We start from the raw sequence: 23,759 nt of genomic DNA, 5'->3' as shown, positions 1-23,759 counted from the left end.
ACAAAGTGACCTAGAACCATAAATCACTATATCAATCATCAGACAACGAGATAAACATCTCTCCTGTAGAACGTTATAACTCCTACTTTTAACCAGACGACTAAAACAAGACTAACAACTATTAAAACGTAATTAATATTCTTAATAATTACCATTTACCTGTCTACCAACTGAAAAATCAATAAACTGTTCTCCTGTAGTAAATCATTTTTCATGACTATAAGGACTAGGATTTCTATGCTTCACCATATTTGTTTCATTTAGTCGAAATACTTTTTGTCAGTTATGTCCACAATTTGTATGTTTTGAATAAAACAATTTTTTTTTTTTACTATTTGGAATATTTTAAAAACTTATGTACAATTTTTTCTTCTTACGGAGATCTGTTATTACATGAATAATAATTATTTATTATGATTCATTGCAATGATAAATCGAACATCTACATTCTCAATAATAATAACGATAATGGTTTATTGGCTTATCGTAATAATACAGTATGGTAATATCATTATATTTAAGTATTTAACCGTTAACCTTATGAACTGGCATCGAATAAACGTCAGTCAACGGTTCACAGATTTTTATTATGCGTATATTATAATAAATGATAACATACTGTTATCTCAGTTGATTAATATTATTATTACTTTAATTTTTAGTGGTACACTGCCATGAATCGACGTTGATCAATCGTTATTTCGTTCTGAACGTCTCACTTCGAACACAGCAAAAGTCAGTTTCAGTCATTGCAGTCAACATTTCGCTGTGCGTTTTAAAAGTCGAATTATATTCTTACAATCAATGTGCATAAGAAAGTGAGAACAAATTAGAGGTGAGTGATGATTTTACAATCATAAAATATAGTTTAGAACATATTATAGGTATATGATAAATATGTTAAATATATTATTCGATATTTATATTTTGATGTTATGTCGTTCAGTGATCGTAGTTAGGTATAAATAGATATAACCGATTATACCGTTATTATAACGTTCAACTTATTTTATTATTATTTGGATTATTAGTTTTATATAAATATTGTAACATTTATAACTATTGCTTATTTTTGTGGAAACGTTGAAATAACCAACGGCAGATAAAAAGTAGGAACAATATAGTGGGTGAGTCGTGATGAAAATATAATCATAAGATATTTTATAAAAAATATACTATATATCATAAATATGGTATGTATTATATTATTATGTAACTATTTATATTTTCTTTTATATTGTTCAGTGATCGTAGACAGGTATAGATATTTTAGTATTTACAACCAATTATACCTAAAGTTCAACTTATTTTATTATTATTTCAACTATTATTACTTTTACATATATATTACTTATTTTTTGTTAAATTATCGATCAGTGGAATTGTGCTAGTTGTTATTTTTTATCCATCGTCACAAAACATCACAATAATATATCGGATAACAGTTTTATATTAATATATTATTCAGTTTTTGTATTTAAATTTATTATTAATATACTAGAATGTTCAAATACCACACTCTTTCAGTTATTGTGTCCGTTATTCGGAAGTTTCTGAGGTGCATTTAGTGGTGTCTGTTAAGAGGGAAATTTCAATGTATTGATTTAATTTCATCGTTGTACAATTTTATACACTTGTATATCAAAAACTCGGAATACAAGTCGCTCAAATTGAGAAGGGAAGGCGATGTCTATGAGTCTATCAATATTACCGTATTACGACTAAAATCTCGTCACTACGCTGACGTGTATTTTCTTTACTTAATGTAGGTACATTTAGTGATTGGTAGACGTATGTTTAGTAAAATGGTATTCATAAATATACTATAGTATACTACTTTTCAGTTTTTATACCTACACCAAAGTCCACCAAAAATTATCAGTTATTGTGATTTGGTTTCCAGACTTATATAATATATATATACATATATATTTAATAATTCTTTCAAACACTTACACACAATATACAATTATATTCGCCATTTAATATTTTAGCGTTACTTATAAATAGTCAAAAGTATTATTATATTCATACAAGTTCTAAGGCTAGTTGCATTCATATTGTTACAGACGTTTAAAATTTCACCTATGTTAATCATTATTTTATTTAACTCACGCGTCACAGTTACAGCTCTTATAGCGTAAACAGGCAATGACTTACTTACAATACCTTAAGAAATTGTATGACTTGAGTTTGGAAGCAGTTTTGGACCGTCCAACTCAAAAAATCAATAATTATTTTATTACCATAATAAATAGAATAGAATCTAAATAAGATAATGATTCAACTTAAATTTGTTTATGTTCGCTAGTTACGGTGAATTTTGATATTGCGCGTGACGTCACGGATTCGTTCGCCTCAACGCCGGTCATATGTCCATTTATATAATACACGACAATATATGCCAATATTTATCAGTTTTTGGTTTAACTTAAAATAACTGCTAATGAACTTATTTTTAGTCGAATTAAATTATCAAATGTATTTAAGAGTAACTCATAATCTTTCTATTCGTATAATTATATCATATTTTGGTTTAATATTAATGAAATAATAACAATTATATAATACATTATAACACACCACTGTCATAACTCATAAGAGTACTGCTAGATAATAATATTATGCGAGCCCTCACTCACTTCTAGTATTAGCTATGAGTTAAAACTAAAATAGCCAGTTTAAACGTAAAAAACTATAGGTAGACGAATTCAAAACAATATTACACACGTTTACTGCAGTGATGAATATATGGTAAATTTGTAATATAATTTATTTAAGTGTTATTTTTTTCTAAAAGATTAAATCAAAATGTTATATAGTTATGGAAAGATTATGAGGTACCTACTCTTAAATACATTTGATTAGTTCATTCGAAAAAAAATAAGTTCATTAGCAGTTATTTAATTATTTCACATTACACCAAAAATGGATAAATATTGCTGTGTATTATATATGGCCGTCGGCGCGGCGAACAAATCCGTGACGTCACGTGCAATGTCAAACTTCACCGTAACAAGCGATTGGATTGTCACAAACGAATTTCAGTGGTGTCATTTATTTCGTCTTAGTAGTTACTATTGTTTAAGCCAAAGAAAATATTTTGAGTTGGATGGTCCTTTAAACATATAGTATATTTCAATCACTTTCGTGATTTGTGAACGGTTTATACGAGTTAATTTATTGATTCTTTCGCAAGCTGTATGTGTTTGCATCATATAGTTTTAACTATTTATTACCGAATAACTTAAACTGCAGTAAAATTAATAATATTAAACTGCTCACAAAATGTATTGCTGTTATATATATTTTTAAAAACTTGACTTTATATTGTTTCTATCTCAATTATACGGATTAATTATGATGGGTTTAAAAGTTTCACTATGGCTTTGATTTAAGCGGCAACAATAAAAATTAAGATACTACTTAATCTTGTCGTCTCTACTCGAGATCTATATGTTATTCATAAATTAATAAATGGTTATTACAGTAAGTAGGGTTTAATACAAGTACTGACGAATACTACTCTTATGTGCGCTCATGTACATGTCAAAAACTCGATGAAAATATAAATTCACTTTAAGAATTTTACGGAAACTTTGTTATTGTTTTGACAAATGTAAAGTTAGTTAAAAACTTTGGTTTTTGTAAAAACATTTAAATTAAGTAAGAAAATGTCTATAGATCGTATGAAACGTTTTTAATTTTTAGTTTATTTACAATTACGATTTTATAAAATCCATATTTTAAAGTTTATAATATTATATAATTCAATATTAAATAAAATTACATTTTTTCAGTGTTCTATATGTTTCATAAATAATTGTCAGCTCAGTGCAAATGTTTTTCATAGTGAAAATTTGTAACATAAACTAACTTAATGTTGACAAAACATTTGATCTTTTCACTAAAATTGACGAAAATAGAGAGATTCTCTTAAATTAATTTGGTTTTTATAATTTATAATGTAATAGTTAAGTTGAATTTAATTTTTTTTTTAGTAAAGGTACCTAATTTATTTATAATTTTATCGATTGAATTTTTTTTTTTTTTGTATAATTAATAGTTAAAAAAATGTACAGCCATGAAACGAAACAGTGGTAAAATAGGAACTGACCAGCTTGACTTAGCTGTGTAATAGATTTCAATATTGTACTTGCCTATAACGCATGTTTTCGTCATTGAGTAGGTCATTGTATCTAATAAGTGTGTTAAATTTATACATCATAATATATTTTATACGAAATTGATTCCGACAGAGAATTAATTTGAGACGATTTACCATCTCATATTTCTAATGATTATTTCATAATTATAATTTGTATTACTATTAGTATAATTTATTTTATAACAGTAAACAACATTTCAAGACAGCATATTATATTTGATATTACAGTTATTAACTCCTAACTTGTACAATTTATTATCCTTCGAATTTAATTAATTTTAAATACCTTAAAAATGCACTAAATAGTCTTATATAAATACATAGAAATTTTAAAAATAATTATATTACATAAAATACACTATACATTTATTATATTTAAAAATATCTATCGCGTAAAGTATTTTAAATTCGATATAATTATAAATAAAATACGGCATATAAAAAATTCATAAAGATGAAAATTTAAAAAAAAACGTTTAAAAATGGTTAGTGAGACCAGTCATAATAAAAAATATTAAAATGGTATGAAAACTCAAAACAGTGAAAAAATAATTAAAACTTAAAAAATGTAAAGAATTCCAAAATAAATGTTTATAAATCGAATCTAATTAATTAGATTAATATATTATCTGTCTGCTCAAAATTTATAAAATTATGAACGCTCTTTTTGATTTTTAGAGGCTTACAGGCTCACTACTTGAGACCATAATAAAAATTCGATTCACAAAAAACTACATTATTAATTTCGCCTTTGTCTTTAAAAATGCTATTATAATACATAATTTTGATACTAGGTAAATTGACTCTAATATTAAAGGTAACAATACAAAATGTGTTCTGCTGAATGAAAATTTGCTATGATCTACATTAGTGAAACAGAGACAATACATGCGGGTATAACGTCCTCTTAATAATTTTATCTACTGACTATATTATAAATAAAAATTAATTTATTTTCAAATCAATGATTCGTAGTTTTGGTATTTAATTTTGTCAATTCTAATTGGCATCGAACAAAATGTGTACTTTGACTGCGGTCATTAAATCAAAAATATAATCTTTGTTTGTATAAACTATTAAAATTGTCGTTGTGACGGAGTGCGTGTTTTCTGGCAATGTTTAATCAAGGTAGGACAGTTGGTTATCTCTACAAATTTAATAATAATACAATATCGAGGTTCGATGTTCGATAATGGAACAGTCATACTTCATTGTGTGCGCACTGGTGTTCACAGCTTGTAAACAAAATATAATAGTATGTTTGAACATTGGAATGGCTACGAATATAATCATATATTTATTTATACGATAAACGTTCTACTTATTTGATATCATAATATATGTAATAATAAATAATGGTATATAATTTTATAATATAATGTTCGTAAATCGTAACCAATCCCATATTCTCGTGTACGGTTAAAATAGCAAATAGAAAATGTAAGTCAATTGATTAACAATGTAATGAGAAATTTAATATATTAGTTTATCGGTTTTATTTACATTTCTATTGGTGTGGACGGTGTGGTAATTAGCCGTCCGAAGTTCAAACATATTGTAACATTAGTCATTATTATATTATGATACATATTATAGTCATTAACAGTGACTCATTATACAATTTGATGATAGAATTCAATAACTCAACCAGAAATATTCCATGAGGGGAGGGTGGATAATTAAAAGAAATATTTATTAAATTTAAATAGTGAATTTATTTTAATTAAAATACGTTTTAAGTGTAGAAAATTACCTTTTAACTCTACACGATGTAACAGAAAATGTGTTCAGCATTTTCAAAAGTTTAAAAACGTTTGGAAAATAAATCAGGTTTAAAATGTCTGGTGGAGTACGATATTGCGCGCGATTTTGCCTTTTCTATGAATACGATTGCGCGCAGTGCCGGAATAACAAAGAACACGATTTTGACTATTCAAGGGTATACGATTGCGCGTGAAATTAGGTGTGACATTGCCACATTTTTATAACAAACATAAAAATATTAAAAACATTAAAAACATTAAACATAACATTCAATTTATAATTCATTATTATTTAAATACAGATAAGAATAGAAATACATAATTAAAAACATTTTTACGTTAAAAAATCTTCACAACGTAATTGCATTGTGTAATGGCATTTTCTTAAGATTTAGAGTAGAGAGGGAAGTTTAATTAATAATAGAAGTTAATTTAATTTTTTTTGGCTGCAGCTATATATAGAACATGGGGCTTTTTGCTTGCACTCTTCCCGTAATAATTGCCTATCAATTTTTTTAATTTAATCTACGGGGTGGTTATGCTCGCACTGTATAGACGTACACTGTTTCGTACATAGTACATCATCTCCATGAGCCTGCTGTCTGAAGTATCGAAATTCGTGCCCATTCACTACTAATAAATCACTTTCCCTTTCCGAAATCATTTGGGAAATTTCATTTTCCATTTAAAATATAAATATAAAATGTTAACATTCCGAAAAAAAGCACGTAGACTGACAGAGTTTAAACACGAACACAACTGACAGTAAATAGGTTTAGTCAAAGCGTACACCTTTATAGTTTAGGTATTAGGTATATTCGTACATGTATGGAAATTTACATTAAAGATATTGTTGTATGAAGTATTTTGTTACAATAAAAGAATTATCTAAAATAATATAACCAATTACTTATTAGTGATAGGAAGTTTGTGTTATATTGATAATAATAAGTAATGAATAATCTTTTGTATAGTAACATACGGATTTACCGCAAACCTATGTTTGGAAACGTTGTAAAAAAATAATATGGCGTGCGTACGGCTGCATCAATGATAGAATTAGTTGAAGAAAATTAATAATATATCGAATATCGAAATAGACACACAGATATTAGTATAATTATTTAAGCATTTAAATTATTTGTGCTTATTATATTATATTATTATTATTATTATATTTTTTTTGTTTAATCACTGGTCTGTTCAATATATACGCAAAAAAATTAAAATTATAATATAAATTATTTTAAAAATTTACGCAAAAATATTGTAATTTAAAAACACAATAATCGAGCACTATAATTGTTTCAGTAATTGATGTGATAAAATAATACAAACTAACCGTATGAAATAATATGGAAATTATAGGGATAAAAAGAGTAATTCATGTCTAAAAATTACCATAAATAATATTTGAAAATAGTTATTACGTTTTGTATCATTGGCGACTTCTGATTCGGACTCCGACTAGCGTCTAAAAATGGTTTTAATAATTTATCTTTAATAAATTATATTATTATTTAAATTGTTTTGTAACTTATTATTTCGAAATTCACCCCTTTTTTTTACGAATTATGAATAGATATGTAGATAGGACATAGGAAAAAGAAATAATTAGACAATTTAAATAGCTTGTTTTAATTTAAAAATGAATATAAATGCGCGGTAAATATTTTAAATTGTTTTTAAACAAATTTGTTAACAATGTTTATATTAAAATTTGTATACGTGTTATAAATAATAAATGAAATTATAAAAATAATTTTTCAACGAAAAATGTTCAGTTAAAAATGTATAAATAAATAGTACCTCATTAGTTGTTCATACTGTAAATAACACAATATAAACAAAGTGTTTATAATAATTATATTATTCAGACACGGAGTTTTAGTTTAAAATCATGATTTTATTTCTTAATTCCGATTAAAAATAAAAACGCTTTATAACACCCTCTTAATAAAATAAAATTATTAATTATTATTTATTACATATTATAATATGTTAACATAAAAATCAATGTATACATATTTTGACTTTCTTATTACATAAAAATTCTGCACCGAGTAAAATGAATAAGTATAATTTTTTGTTGAAAATGTGCATTTATTTTCAATATTTTCATTTTGTGATGTATGTACTATATATATGTTGCTTATTTTCCATTAATTTCTCGACCTTTTTATTCCGTTATTTCTCAAATTAATATAATATGTAACTTTTAAACACTTAATAAATTTTAAATAAATATAATATTTAAAATAAAGGGATGCATCATACATACAATAACGTGTAAAATCGGTTTTTGAACGAGTTCGTTTCGTTCTACTACTTATTAGTATAAACGTGTTGAACAATGCATACATGCATGTACCATTCATTTACACGTAAAAAAAAAAATCGGTTTTTGTACGAATTCATTTCGTTGTACTAATGTAAACGCGTTTTTCTGTCATCTTTCTGTCATTTTTTTCATTATTTTTAAATTAAGATAAATAGTTTTAGCTTATTGGTGATCGCTATTCTGTTGAAAGTAGTGCAAATATACTCATTTTCCAAATGACACCCGCTATTAGGAGGTGTCCACTATGGAAGGTTTCACTGTATTAGTATATGTCTATACACGATAATGAAGTATGAAAGACGACATCGATTTTACATTATTTACTCTGGAATTTTATCGCATTAACGAAAATAATTCGATCTCCCATTAAAAACCTATATTGTGCTGCCACTCCTGGCGGATGGGTTATAATACTGTTATGTATCTTATAATGTATTAAAATGTACTTATATAAGACGATTTTCGGTGCATCGCTACTAAAGAACTACCCAAGTTAACTGGCGCCAAATCGATCCAGTATATTGACAAAAACATTTTATTTCATTTATTTAAGATTAATAGATTGTGCTATATATAGTGGTAGTATTATTGAAAATATTGTGTATAAGGTGCGACATTTTTTGTTCTCGACAACTATAATATATTTCAAGAAATAATTTTGTAAAACCGGACGAACCCAACAACTGTGGTCTTTTGTGACTCTGGAGACGGTCCGAGGTCATTGTTAATAAATACACAATTGAGAAATTCCTACTCCAATTGTATTATATTAAGGTTCACTCTCGATTTCAGAGAATAATATTTTAATGTTCATCGTTACTAGTTTGATTTTAGAAATTGTTATAAGCATTTGTAATAGGTACTAAATTAACAGAATAAGTCTAAATTACGAATATTTGTAAATTATTTAGTGGTTAAATATGTATACTGCAGTTTAATTTTAATTTAGCTTACTAAACTTAAAGTATAATAAAAGGTTTTTTACAATAGTTCATACTGTAACCATAAAATGTAAAAAACATATAAACGATGCCAATCTGATTTTTTTTATAGACTTTTCAAGTTCAAATTCAATGAAATTAAACAACACATGTCAATAACACATAAATAATTATAATTTCCGAAATGGAAAGTTACACTTGACGCAATCGCTAATTTCCCCCTTTTTATACATAAAAAATTGGTTTGTTGTGAATCGGGGGACTATAATATTAGGTTAGGTTAGGTATTGGGTTGCATCCCATAAAAAAGGACACAGTTATAATTTTTATCTTACTTTAACGTCCCGATTCAGTAGGTAAACAAACATTTTATTGCATAGTATTAATAATAAAATTATACATTTATCTAATGACAAAATAAAAATAAATTGAAAATGTTTAAACGTGTATTTACCTAGGCATTACCTAGATGGTTTTGAAAATAAAATATGCAAGTAAACTTAAAAAAAATAAATATCTATTAATTATTGTTAATAAGTATTTATATATATATATATCAAAATTATACCTGTACGGCTGTACCAGGTACCTAAGTACTTGTTGTTGTAATTATGATGAGCTATTACTGCAATCATGGGCGTTTGCAGAACTTTGATACAGGTACGGCATAATTTTTTCTTAATAGGTACTTAGTAGTCAGTTTAGGTAGAGGTTGTTTTATGCAATACTACAGTTAAAATAAAAAATTTAAAAAAAAATTATTTTCAAATAAAAACGCAAAAACACTTTATTATAACTTTATAAGGATAATTGGCGATTCCCTGGAAATAATATTTTGAATTTGAAGTGAAGTTGGGAAACCGCCAAATTTATACAGCACAGGCCGTATAGGCTGTACCCGTGCGCACGCCTATGACTGCAATAGTCTTAAAACAAAACTCGTGTGTGTGTTACCAGTACGCGCGCGGGAAGTTAAACTTCTTTTGAACGGTACTCACTGAGTGAGTGAAAAAGAAAGTAAGGCATGGATAGAATGGTATAATGAGGATAATAAAGAAAGAAAAGAAATTATAATACGTAATATTATTATTATTATGTGATATTATGTATATGACGTACTGATACGCTTCGCACCGCCGCCCCGACGACCGTATGAAATCATCTCGGACGATCATTCCGTTTTTATCTAAATATTTATCTCATTAATATTATTGTTGAGTATTCTTTGTTTAATAACCCGACCAAAAATACTGTCGCTTAATGACACAACCCATGTTTACAAAATACAGCTACGACAATCCGCGGCTGCGCACAACGACATGTCCGTGTTTGCGTTCGTACGGCCGCCCGTTCGTTTTTTTTTCCTCACTACCCTGCGTAAAGAAGTTTAACTTCAAAATATATATTATTATGGTAATTAAAATTAATTTGTATAATAAGATATTAATGAATGTATAATTGTTTATAGTGTTTCTACCCTATAGTATAATTCAAAGTATAATCGATGCGTCGATGTGTGGTGGCTCTTTATTTTAAAATTCTTTAAATCAATGATTTACTAATATAATATCCATCAATATGCTTTAAATCTTTTAATATGCAAAATCATGTAAACTTGAATATGCAACATTCATTTTTGTATTTAAATTGTATATTTGTATGAAACGAATTTGTATCGAATCAAATATTCAATGTACTCTTTCCAGTTTACGTACGTTTCATAAATACTTAATCCACGCAATAATACGCAGAGAGGTATATAATTGTAACATTTTTCGTCGTCAGTTTAAAAAATTTTTGTTTTACTAGATGCTCTCGATTTATGAGGAAACCAATAAAATTCACATACTATACTATGTCGAGTTTAAAAATAAAACATTTTAGTAATTTGGTTTCTAAGAAATATTTGTGTTTTTATTTTACGAATACGAGTTGCGTATTTTAATAAATATTAAATTATAAGCTATATTTAACTATTTTAAATATTAAAATTGTTTTATTTTATTTTTACTACATATTTAAGTTCAATAATTAACATCTTCAACCGGTAACCAATTATCTACCAGCACTTTCTATGTATTACCGAATAACACGCATCATAGTCCAGTACAGTACGAAAACATGGCCGGCTACTGCACAAATTTGTTAAATGTCATAACCTGTACGTAATAATATTGTATATTAAATTTACGGTTTACTACACATATTAACACATTTACAGATTTTATTTTATTCAAACTATATACATATAAAATAAAAATGTTTTAAGATTATAACTATTATTAATAGTTTAAACTAAAAAAAAAAAAATAATTACAATTTAATAAATCATGATTCATTTTTACTTCTTTGAAATATATACGTAAATAAATGTTTCACGTACACAGTATTTGATATACAAAATATATTATTATAATTTATATTTAGGTTTGTTGATAATTCCGAATTCTTACAACAAGTTGCGTAACGTGTAACGTATAAGTAACTAACCGATATAGTGATAAAACGAGGGACAATTATTGAAACCATTCAACTGTTAGTTAAATATACTCACAACAGTAGCAACAATTTAATACATTTGGAATGAGCCAAAATAATATTATAATTTAAGTTTCAGTTATTTACGGTTGTACTTCAACATTATTTTACCAACGACACATATTTGTTTTTTATTTAATTAATGAAAGTTGTCACAGACAATACACACTTAATAGAAAATGATATTATAATAATTATGATGTTTTTTTACTAATGTTATAATTATATTTCACACAGATTAATATTAACTGTCCATGATAATGTTTATGATAATCACCGATCAATTATTTGTTTAATAATAATTTTTATATTTGTATATTTATTGGTGGTTTAGTCGTAGTCAGGCTCCTTTTATCCATAGCGATGACAACAATTATAGTCATTATTTATTCTGTCGAGTGTAAAATGTAGATGTCATGAAAATCGGGTTACATTAGTGGCAGTTGTGCGAAAGGGAAATTAAAAATATTTTTAAGTCTTTTCCCACTCCCGAAAAATAACCTGAATACATATTTTACATTTTTGAATGCATTTATAGTTTTTTCTGCATAACTTGTGTTTTAGTCCCTATCACTTCCAAACTAATTATTATAGTATGTAAGTAGTACATTAGTATGTTTTTTCATTTTTTTGTGGGTTACTAGATTTACTGCTCTTAGTAAGCTGAAAAATTAGTTTAAAAGCACTACGAAAAAATAATTAAAATTGTATAATGTATATTTTGTTTTTTTTATTTTAGTTTTAAGAGCATATTTTTAATTTTAAAATTTTTATAGAATATATAATTACTAACGTTGGAGCCTATTCGTTTAACTCATTTTTACTTTGAATTTTATCGTGATTTTCGTACATCTAGTTGGTATAAACAAAACTACAAAACAGCATTAATATATTAATTATAATACATTATTCATTTTTTATTATGGTCCATCTCCAATTCATAAGCATATTGATATATAATATACATATGTATTATTATAATAAAAATTAGAATTTAAAAAAAATAATAAAGTAAAAATTACCCATTAATACTATTTATTTTTTATTAAAGTTATACTGAAAATTATGTTTTAAAAATTTACGCAGATATAATAGTATTTATTTTATATTTTATGTAATTTTTAAAATATAGCTAAATAAAATCACATTATAATAATTTAACTTTTCTAATAATATTAACTGCAGCTTATAATTGTATACAATATTTACAGGAAATAAGAATAAATAAGTAGATATTTTTAATAACTATTATATTTATACTGTTTAAGTTCATATACGCGTAGGATGGTATTCATATTAAGTAATTTTTAATAACATTAATCTCAAAATAGTACGCATCTCAACCACTAAACATATGTACTACATGTCGTATGGAGAAAAATTTATCTTATTGCCGTATAATATACATTATTATGGTGAAGTATGTCATAACAATATATATATCTATAAAAGTGAAGTCCCAAACTGATTTATGTGATTTTCATTTCAAAGGCTGCACGTGTTTGATGTTTAGATGAACCATTATATGAGAAAAGTTTTTGATTAGAGTTAATAGAAATGTTTTGCTTTTCGTGTTATTGCTGCCTGTACCGCGCTCTCATACTCATGCCCCCCCCCCTGTACCCAAACTTACCGTCACCTTTACTACTGCGCGCGGTTATCTACTCGCCGCGTCGTCATTAGCACAGGTTTTCTATTCAAATTTGTCTGTTAATTATAATATTTGATGCAATAGATTTTACAGTGCATCCGATATCTGTAACTATAAGTGTTATCAAAACCATAGAAGACAAATAGCTTTATATGTTATTTTTATGGAACATATTCCATTATTACGGGCTTATAACTATTAATTGTTCATACATATATATTTATACAAAATTTTCAATTATTTAATATTTTTTTTTATACTCCAATACGGGACCAACGAGCACCAATACTTAGCAGATCTACCCACCGTAATGTTATGACGATTGACGACGGTTCGATAAATATTTGTATCGATTGCGTCACACAATAATACTTTAGACGGGTATAGAACGATTAGGTGTAATTTTAAATCCCGATAATATTAAGTACAATTACGTGTTCATTTATACGACAACGCTGAATAGAAAAGATAACTATTGTATATAGGTCCTGTTGATGTTACTATTGGCCGTCTCGACGTCGATCATCTATATACATCGTACTATTCGTACTACGTTTTCGGCGACGCGCGTAACGTCATCGAAGGATCCCAACGGCGTCGATAGCGTCGACGAGGCGCCACCCGCGCGACCGTGTCATGTGATAATAATATCCAACACGAATGTTGACGAGTTATCATTTGTTGGTCAGGGTTCGGTACACTGTGATTGTGTATGTTTAAAAACCAGACGAACGTAGAAGCGTAGTGTTTGTAAACAATAACGAAAAATAATAATAATAATAAAGCTTTTATAGGCGTGCGCAGGACATCTGATCGTATGCCTCGCGGGCTGAGTGCGGAGATTTTTAATATAGGTCATTTAAATATATATATATATATATGTATTATAGTACTGTGTATATATGATACAATGGCTTAGTAAATGATTGTGACAAGAACTAATATATAATATATTAATATTATATTGTACGATAATTCATATATCGTAATAAAAATGTATTTTTTTTCAAATAACGTATAGAAATAAATATGCTGGTAAAAATTGTAAAATAAAAGGGGCTAAAATATCGCACTCCCCTTTCCATTCTAAAAAATATAGATATTATTATATAAATATGAAATTCGATAATTAAAATTTATATTAATTAATAAAATATGTATATTTGTGAATGAAAATATTCAAAATCTAAAACGACTAAAGTCATTGAATTATCATATAGCACAGCACTGATATTTGATTTAAAAAAGGTTAAATTAAATAAGTTTAAATCAAATGTAATGTAGATTTTTTACATTTTATTTAACTTATGCTTTTAAAAATTTTCAAAATTATATGCCAATTATTTTATTTTTTTACATACCTATATATTGGCTGTATTATATAAATTGTTGTTTTGGTTGAAAAGGGAATTGGCCTAATAAGGAAGGGTACGGTTTTGGTCGAAAAGGAAATCGATCTATTTTAAATTTAGTCGAAAAGCGAATCGGCTGAAAAGGAAAATGTACGTTTTTGGTCGAAAATGGCCATGACCAAAAATATGGTACAGCAGGTAAAAAATTTAGCAACAGTTCAGTGGCTCCTTCAGTGAGGACAATGGGGCACGGACAGTCACCCTTCCTGTGGCCTTTTTTCTATAAAACCATTTTCCTATAATTTAAATCACTACCTATAGTAATTTGTATTATACATTTTTAATTTTTAGTTCTCCCTCTATAATATAAATTTATTTATAAAACTTATATTTCCTTAAATTGTTTGATGGTAACTATAGTATTGTTCATTTATAAAAATATCATCTTAATTGCATCCTTTATTTTTTTAGTATACAAATGAATTAAAGTATGTATCCATATTGTTTTTGGTAAAAGTAAGGCTATAGGTCAAGGGCACACCTGTCCCTATCCATGGGCACGGGCAAAAATATTAACATTATTAACGTGTAAATTTAAAATGATATTAGTATATTTTTTGCTAAGCGGTCACTTTGTATACGGTCCATTGTTTAAATTTCATAATGCGGACACTTTGAACGGCCAGGTAAAATTTTAGATCGCAAAACGCGGACACTTTGTACTATTATACATATACAGTACATATTAATGTATATAGTAATATACCTAAGTGTTATCTGTATATAATGTAAATTATTAAAATGTAAAAATTAGATATAAAAAAGTAAATTTATTAAAAACCTAACCTATTCATATTATTGTATATTATTATAGATATCAAATAATTTTTAATCTCATCGAACTAATTAACGTTTATAAGATAATTTGTCTTGACTTCAGACTTGCCTTGATGAAATACAATACAACTGCAACCGCTGTAGTAAAATGAATAATAAATCATTTTGTCATCGATAAACCTACCTATATAATATACTCGGTAGTCTGGGCGACCCAAGAAATGTGTCGGATTACTGTATGTTTTAAGAGTAGATATACCTAATCGAATGACTAAAAGACATATTTTAATTAAACCACGTTTATTAATTAAATTGAATAAATTACAGCGAAAAATATATTATCATAGGTGACGAGTACAGGATTTAACTATTTATTATAACTACGCGCATACGATGTATTTGTGTAGTTACATATTAGCATAAAAATCGAACTCGCCGGCAATTTATTATTGCCGGTAAAATACAGAAATAATAAAAAAAATATGAGAATTCTGAAAAAATTATCCATTATACGTCTGGTTTACCGTAATGTCTGATGGAGTCGGGACGGTCCGACTGCAAAGGTGTCCAACCTTTTGCGAAGACGGGGCCACATCGAGTGCGTAGAATTTGTCACACACATTTTAATAATAATTATTATTTATTTTAATACAATAATACATTAACCTGACCTGTCTGAGTTGATCGTCTGACCTCCCGCATCGGTAATACGTGGACCCGCGGCACCCGTATTATCGCTACCGGATAAAAACACGATGACACTTTCATATTATACTACTAATTAATTTAATGTTTATTGAAATTTTAAAATTTTCTAATTTTATCAAAATATATATTTTATTTTCACAATGTCGTGTATAATTGATTGATGGTTTTTGAATTAATGCGAGGGCCGCTTTAAAATCTATCACGGGTACGAGTTGGACATCCTTGCTCTACTGTATTGCGTATTTTAAAACAACCCTAATGTATGTTAAAAATGTCATATATTTCTGTAGTACTGTTTTGTATTTATTATGATTTTATCGTAAATTTTATTGGCAGAGCATGCGACTTGCTGTTCGGCGTAATTGCGTTAGTTATAATTTTCTAAGACTCGAGTAAGTTGTTATCGCAACCATATTATTATATCGGCTGTTCCGAGAACCCGCTCCACTAGCAGCCGTGGTAACAACTATTCATCACATATGCTTATTATACTCCTCCTATGCTCGTCAATGATTAGTATTATTAATAATCGACTGTATACCGCGTACGAGTGTAAAACAATTTGTTTACATTCAGTTATTTTTTTAATACTATTAAATACAGAAGAAAAATTTCTTTGATCTTTATTGTTTTCCAATCAAAAAATGATTTACACGTTTTGCACAGGTCAGCAAATTTTGAAAATCTTTTTTTTTTAAGTTCCTATTGTACGTGACTGAAATATTTATCACATAATTTACATCGCAGCAAATACGGATATAATAATAATTATTTTATTGAATTTTAGTTTATTGCATATCGTGCTTTTAAATGTTATGTTATTTGACTTCGTATTTAATTTAATTAATACCTATAAATAACTTGATTTTATTCTTATTGGGCCATTTAAAAAAAAAAGAATCTATTAATGAGTAAAAATATTGGCGAATGCCTGATACCCATTTAATTATCGATAATCGTAAAATGTTTAGTTCATATTATAAAGTGTAAAATAAAAAAAAAAAAAATAAAAAAACTTATACTACAGTTAATTACTTATTTTGTCGGTTAGTGAAAAGTGATATTCGTGTTAAATTGTAACGATGTTCGTTTATCTAGAAACCTAAGTCCAATTTTAATCGAAATATTTATCATAAATATACTGTTTATACAATGATTAAATATTATTTTATTTAATAGTTATTCGAATTTTTGATAACAACGTTTTAGCTTTCATATCTCCCCAGCCGATCACTAATAATACTCTATCATGATTTTTTTTTTATGATCATTACACTGAAAAATGTTGATGATCATATATTATTATTTCTACTTGAACTGGTAAATTTACATTGTTAACGTAATGTTATCTATTATATAAAACGTATATTAGGCAGCAATAATAACGAAGTAAAGACTTCCTATAGGCAATGAAAAACAAATTCTTTAAAATAACAAAATTGAACTGTTATTTTTTGTTTATATTTTTTAAATTAATTTTATAACTAATTTTAAAATTATTTTATGACACTGTTACAACAAAATATTATCATATATTAAATACTTAATAAATCGAAAACACTTTCGTCTTATTTAAAATTAATTTGTAAACTCATAAGTCAACATTTTATAATGTACGTATGTCAATAAATAAAGAATAATTAAAATGTATTTTATTGTTTTTAATTTAAATCGCCGTGTCAAAGTATGACTCCGCGAAAAGTATAATAGTTATGAATATAATTGGCGTGCCACTGGCGTGTACGACATATGACTATATACGAACACGCTTTCATCTGTATGAGCAAACCTTATTGCACATCAGATGAATTTCGATGCCAAACTGGATACTGTGGCGACTAATGCAAATACATCTAAAGCCCGAGGAAAGAGACGAGTAAAAAAAATAATGGGATATTGTTAGTTATAGTATATGAGGAGAAGAATGATACAGGTGTACAATGTAAGGGTACCTATGAACTGTTTCATACATTTAAAAACGTAATGATGGTCATCCATTTACGTTACATCACCAATCCTGTAATCGGATTATGTACGGTCGATATCGAATATCGAAATATCACGGGAGAATAATATTCACGCCCAAAATGTCGTTCGGCGACGGTAGAGGTCGTGTGTGATTTTACCTACATCATTATTAACTGGTTTCGAGGCACTAGGTGACGATCCATCAAATGATTAACTCGTCAGTGTATTGTTGGTATCTACTACTAAACGTTTAAAACTATAAGTAAGTATTTGGACCTTTTTAGATATTTTTGATTTATTTTATTATATGCAGTCTGATTAATAACCTTATATTTAGGCTATATACTCGTTCATATAATGAACCGTTGGTAAGTTAAAAAATTATATTTTCTATTTTAATTGCTTCAGGTTTGATTAATAAAGGTTCCTGAATCCTCATAATTTTTTATTGCGGCAATTCAAAAATATCGATTATTTACCAAATATTCATATAATATAAACGTATACTGGGTATCTAGTTTTGAGAAAAACGATTCAGTCGACGTTGTTTCAGTATTTATTTTTAAAATTTGTATTATGATTTGTCATATGTAGTATGTACCTACTTTAACACGCAGTTAATATTTATTGTATGATTTCAGTTTGCATTACCGCTTCATATAGCACTACTGTGAAGATCGACAAAGTCGTTATTCTTACGACAAAAAGAGAACAGCGACTTTACAAAGTTTTGTCTACTTCTGCATTTATCGTAAGTATATATATTTTAAGTTTAATTGATTTCTCAATGCAACTAAAGTATACATTTATTCAATTCAAATTTTGATAATTTTTTTAATTTTACAATAAAATATTTAATAATCATACAGAGATTTTTATATGCATATAATTATAAGAATTTATATATATTTTTTATGTAGATATAGCTATCCAACAATACGATAAATTAATTAATATTAACTATTAACCATACATATAAATCAGGGAATCGGATATTTCGGCACGGCTGTTTCGGCGCGGCTTTTTTTTTTTAATTAACTATTACTATTATGAAAAATAATCGTAATAAAATCGTCAATAGTGCAAAATTATTTAAAATATAAGCATATCTATATATTAACATTATTTTTATGTTAATATGTTACAATATGTATAATATTATATAAAAACATAAAATAATAATATACAATTTTTGTCAATAATAATTAAGTATAATAGTAATATAAAATAGGTAATTTTGAAAATTACAGGATACAAAAAGTTGAATGTATTACGTTTTATGTTATACATATCGAAAATGATTAAAATCTATATATAATATCTGTCATTAATTATTTGATCAGTGGGCATCGTGTTTGCAACTTATATTTTTAATCATTTTCAAAATTATATAATTATATAATTGCTATAATTTTACAAAAATTATATATAAATATTATTTTGTTTATAATTTTTGTTTTGGCCGAAAGAGGAATTGGTTTTTTTTTAATTTGGTCGAAAAGTGAATCGGCCGAAAAGGAAAGGGTACGTTTTTGGTCGAAAACGGCCATGCCCACGTTCATCATTTTATCTTAACTGCTGTGGGTTAATAACCTATACCTTTATCTTACCTATATAGATATATAGTCGGTTTTTACGTTACACAATAACAACTATATTTGGTAGGAATGCACTATTGACGATTTTATTACGATTATTTTTCATAATAGTAATAGTTAATTTAAAAAAAAAACGCCACGCTGAAATTTCCTCGCGCCGAAACACCCGTGCCGAAATGTCCTAGACCCTATTAAACCGTCAATTATAAAAAACATATTATTTGGTGTTCATTGTATACTTTTGTGTTATTCAGATTTGGCAAACAAAGTTCCAACAATAAAATGTATGTTGCGCGTACTAACTCCAGCCGGTATTTGTATCGCATTTCACTTACACTAATAATCATTTACAACTAACACATAGATCTCGGGCGGCTAAGACGAGATTATGAATTGCCTAAATGTTGTCCCTTAAATAATAACCATAGCGAGGCTCCTTAATTATTTTGGTTCAATTTAGACACAAAATGCGTTTGGTTTCGTTTTTTTTATGTTGTATTTAGAGTTTTTTAAACTTTTTTTCTTGAACTGAAGATTGCTTTGATTGTATTGCATTTTAATTTGCAACATGGATTATTAAATTACATGGTGTCAATTGGTAAACAGGAAATATCAGCTTTTCAAACTGAGGATCAAAACAGTGTTAAAAATATTAATAGGTAGTTTACTTTACTTTAAATTAAAAATACATTTATTTTAATTAATAATATTTCTAGCTGTTGTAGAAATAATTATAAAATAACTTTTATTGGTATTATAATAATATACACTGTCGTCACTTATCATTGTGTGATGCATGACTGGCTAAGAAAGAGTCGAGGTGTACTTTAGTGTTTATCAGTCTGATTATCAGAAAATGTCTACTTTTCCATCGCTAAAACAATCCGTCGCGACAATCATCCGTTACTAGTTCAATAGTTGTAAAATGATTAGTTATACTAAAATGCACGGTAGACCTTTTAATGCAGTCTGACCCTGGTTAAAATTTATTACTGCATCCTTTGTAGGTACAAGTTATACATCTATAAATGTTGAAATTTATAAATTCGGTAAAAACTATAGTTTTTAATATATTTTATGTTTTATAAAACTCTACATATTATTTTTTAATAATTGACTTGAATTTTATTCGTTAACTCATAACTTATAGCTTAGATTATATATTTTCTTATAACGAACTCCGCATAAAAATATGTATTTAGCGTATCTGTATTGGATGAATAACTATATATAATTATTTTTCTTGTTTAATGATTCAAATAATTTAATTTTCTATTAATTATGCTAATAACCTAAATATTGTCATAAACTATATAATTGTCACATAGTTTATAAATTAGTAATAGATTATGTACCTCTTGTTATATGTCTATAGGTATAATGTGGAAGATATAAACATATTTTATATTTGTGATATATTATATTACAATAATAAATGGTTATCCATGATTGTTTACGAATTGGAACTATTAAATTACATTATATGGTTACAGACTCATAGATTTTATTTATTAGACTTATAATAATATTTATAAATACGTTTAATATGATATAACCGTTGTATTGCTTGCAGGTACATAGAATTTCCGCATTGAAAATGACGGTCGCCATTGAAGAAGAATTTGAGTTCGATCAGCCGCCGTACGAAGTCGCAGAGTTGATGCATGACAACGATGTTCCTGGCTTTACGTGTTACGTATATAGGAATTTAAATTTGCCGATTATAACAGCTGTGTGGAGTATGGCACCAGATTGTGATATAATCATTCAGAACGGTCGTACAATAATATCAGATGAATAATATATGCGAAGTAGTTAAGTAGTTGCGATTTAGGTCGACGACTGCATTAAATTCTACGGACTTATAAAATATATTTTTACTCAAGTACCTTTTTATAATAACAGATTAATATTATTATCATATATTATTTTTTTTTATTTTTTTTTTAATTGTATTCATATGCCATGACATCTACACCTCAATTTTAAATATTAATTTTTCAATAAAAAAAAAGTTATAACGTATGTTTTTTATAGTTTTTTTTAGAGAAAACGAGCTAAGCTATAAATAATAATTCTATTTTGATTGGTCCTAAAAGTAGAAGTCTTCACGAAAAATAAATTAATCAAATAGTCAATTTTAATAAATTATATTTTCATTAGTTTTTTAAATTTTAGAATTAATTAACAATAATACAAGAACAAAGTAGGTAGATAACTAATCTTTGGCACACATAATAAATACACAGTACTATAAAAATAAATTTAATCTTAATATATTGCCAACTGACCAATATTTAATAGTTATTTCATTATTTGTTTGAGTAAGGTGTTGTATGATTCCATGTATGATAATCATCGAAAATAGATTGACATAATTGCATTCATTATCTATAGAACGATTGAAATTTAGTATAGATAAAATTACCTAAAAAAATACTATTTAAGCAAATATGAAAACAATATATTAATTTGGAATAATAATTTAAATTTCCTAATACTAAAAACTTGTACGATGTATTGATATATGCATTAAATAAATAATTTATAATAATTTATTAACTATGTCGTGAAAATAGTAAATAATGTTTTAAAAATGGCAAAACATAGAAATATTATAAAATTCAAGTTTTAAGTATCCATTATAATGTAACAAATTGTATGTGCTTAGAATGAATTGTCCTAGAGTCTAGAGTATTCGAAAGAAGTTGAGTGATCTAACCTAACAGAGATACACTCTACGGATCCAGGGGGGCCTAGAGGCTCAGCCCCCCAGACATGTTATTTTTGAATTTTTTTTATAATTCTACAGATCCAAATTTTTACATTACGAATAAAGTACTTATAAAATATTGTTGCGCCCCTTGATCTTTGCTCTGAATCCGTGCCTTAATATACTATAAAATTTTTTATTCAAAAATGTAAAAATTTAACAAAATTATATCAATAAAATTTATTAAAAATATTATTTAATTTCGATTGGAAATTAAGTAAACATATTTTTTTAAATCATGTATCTATACTAATATATGTATAAAATATATAATATAGTAAATATAGGTAAAGCATTATCTTATGCCCTTTATGTCCTTATAATTATAGTAATAAGTTTTTAATATTATAGTGACATACCTAAATATTATGCTGTTAAATCATATGTTAACTAATATCTACAGAATTTCATCTATTTTTACTGTATTCTAATATTATTTTTTTTTAACAAAAAATGCAAAGTTAATGACTAAAGTTTATTGTATTACCGTGGAGATATTAAGGGGGGCGTACATCGATTCTGCCGATTTTGTATGCCGGCTACCGTTTATAATATCTATACATATTGATTCCGCCGGCTACTGTTTATCCCTCCCTTGTAATTTGTAAATGTATTTTAAAAAATACAGTCCTACATAATATACTATATAGTATATATATATATTAATAAATTATTATAATAATAATAACAACAATTGTATAATAATTAAAAACTAAAATGTATAGTCTAATTAGTACGTGTATGTGAATATTTTCTAAAATTTATAGTCTAAATTGTATAAAATAATAAAAATAAAACGAGTCAATATATATATATATATATTATTTTATTCCGTACGTATTGCTATAACGTATTACGCTACATTTAGATGTCAATGATGATTCTTGCTTTTAACTAAAAAAACAAAGTATTAAAAATGTATCATTTTTATATAATTATGACAATATACATTTTAATATTTTATAATATATCCACATATACGTATTAATCAGAATACATATTTTAATTTTGAATTTTACAATTATTATTATCATTTTATACAATTTAGACAATATATATTTTAATATTTTATAATTTATCACATACACGTATTAATTAGAATATACATTTTAGTTGTGAAT

At 26.5% G+C, this 23,759-nt stretch overlaps 1 long non-coding RNA gene across 1 annotated transcript; it reads left to right on the top strand.

Moving 5' to 3' along the window:
- Positions 1-714: 714 nt before the first annotated feature.
- Positions 715-21,641, top strand: LOC113559155. Its single transcript, XR_003405888.1, has 3 exons — positions 715-835; positions 18,909-19,018; positions 21,439-21,641. It is a non-coding gene; the product is annotated as an uncharacterized LOC113559155 (long non-coding RNA).
- The last annotated feature ends 2,118 nt before the right edge of the window (positions 21,642-23,759 follow it).

Source organism: Rhopalosiphum maidis, chromosome 3 (assembly GCF_003676215.2).
Source record: "Rhopalosiphum maidis isolate BTI-1 chromosome 3, ASM367621v3, whole genome shotgun sequence".
Lineage (NCBI taxonomy): Eukaryota > Metazoa > Arthropoda > Insecta > Hemiptera > Aphididae > Rhopalosiphum > Rhopalosiphum maidis.
Note: the sequence above shows the minus strand (reverse complement) of the source record. Positions and strands in the feature narration are given on the sequence as shown.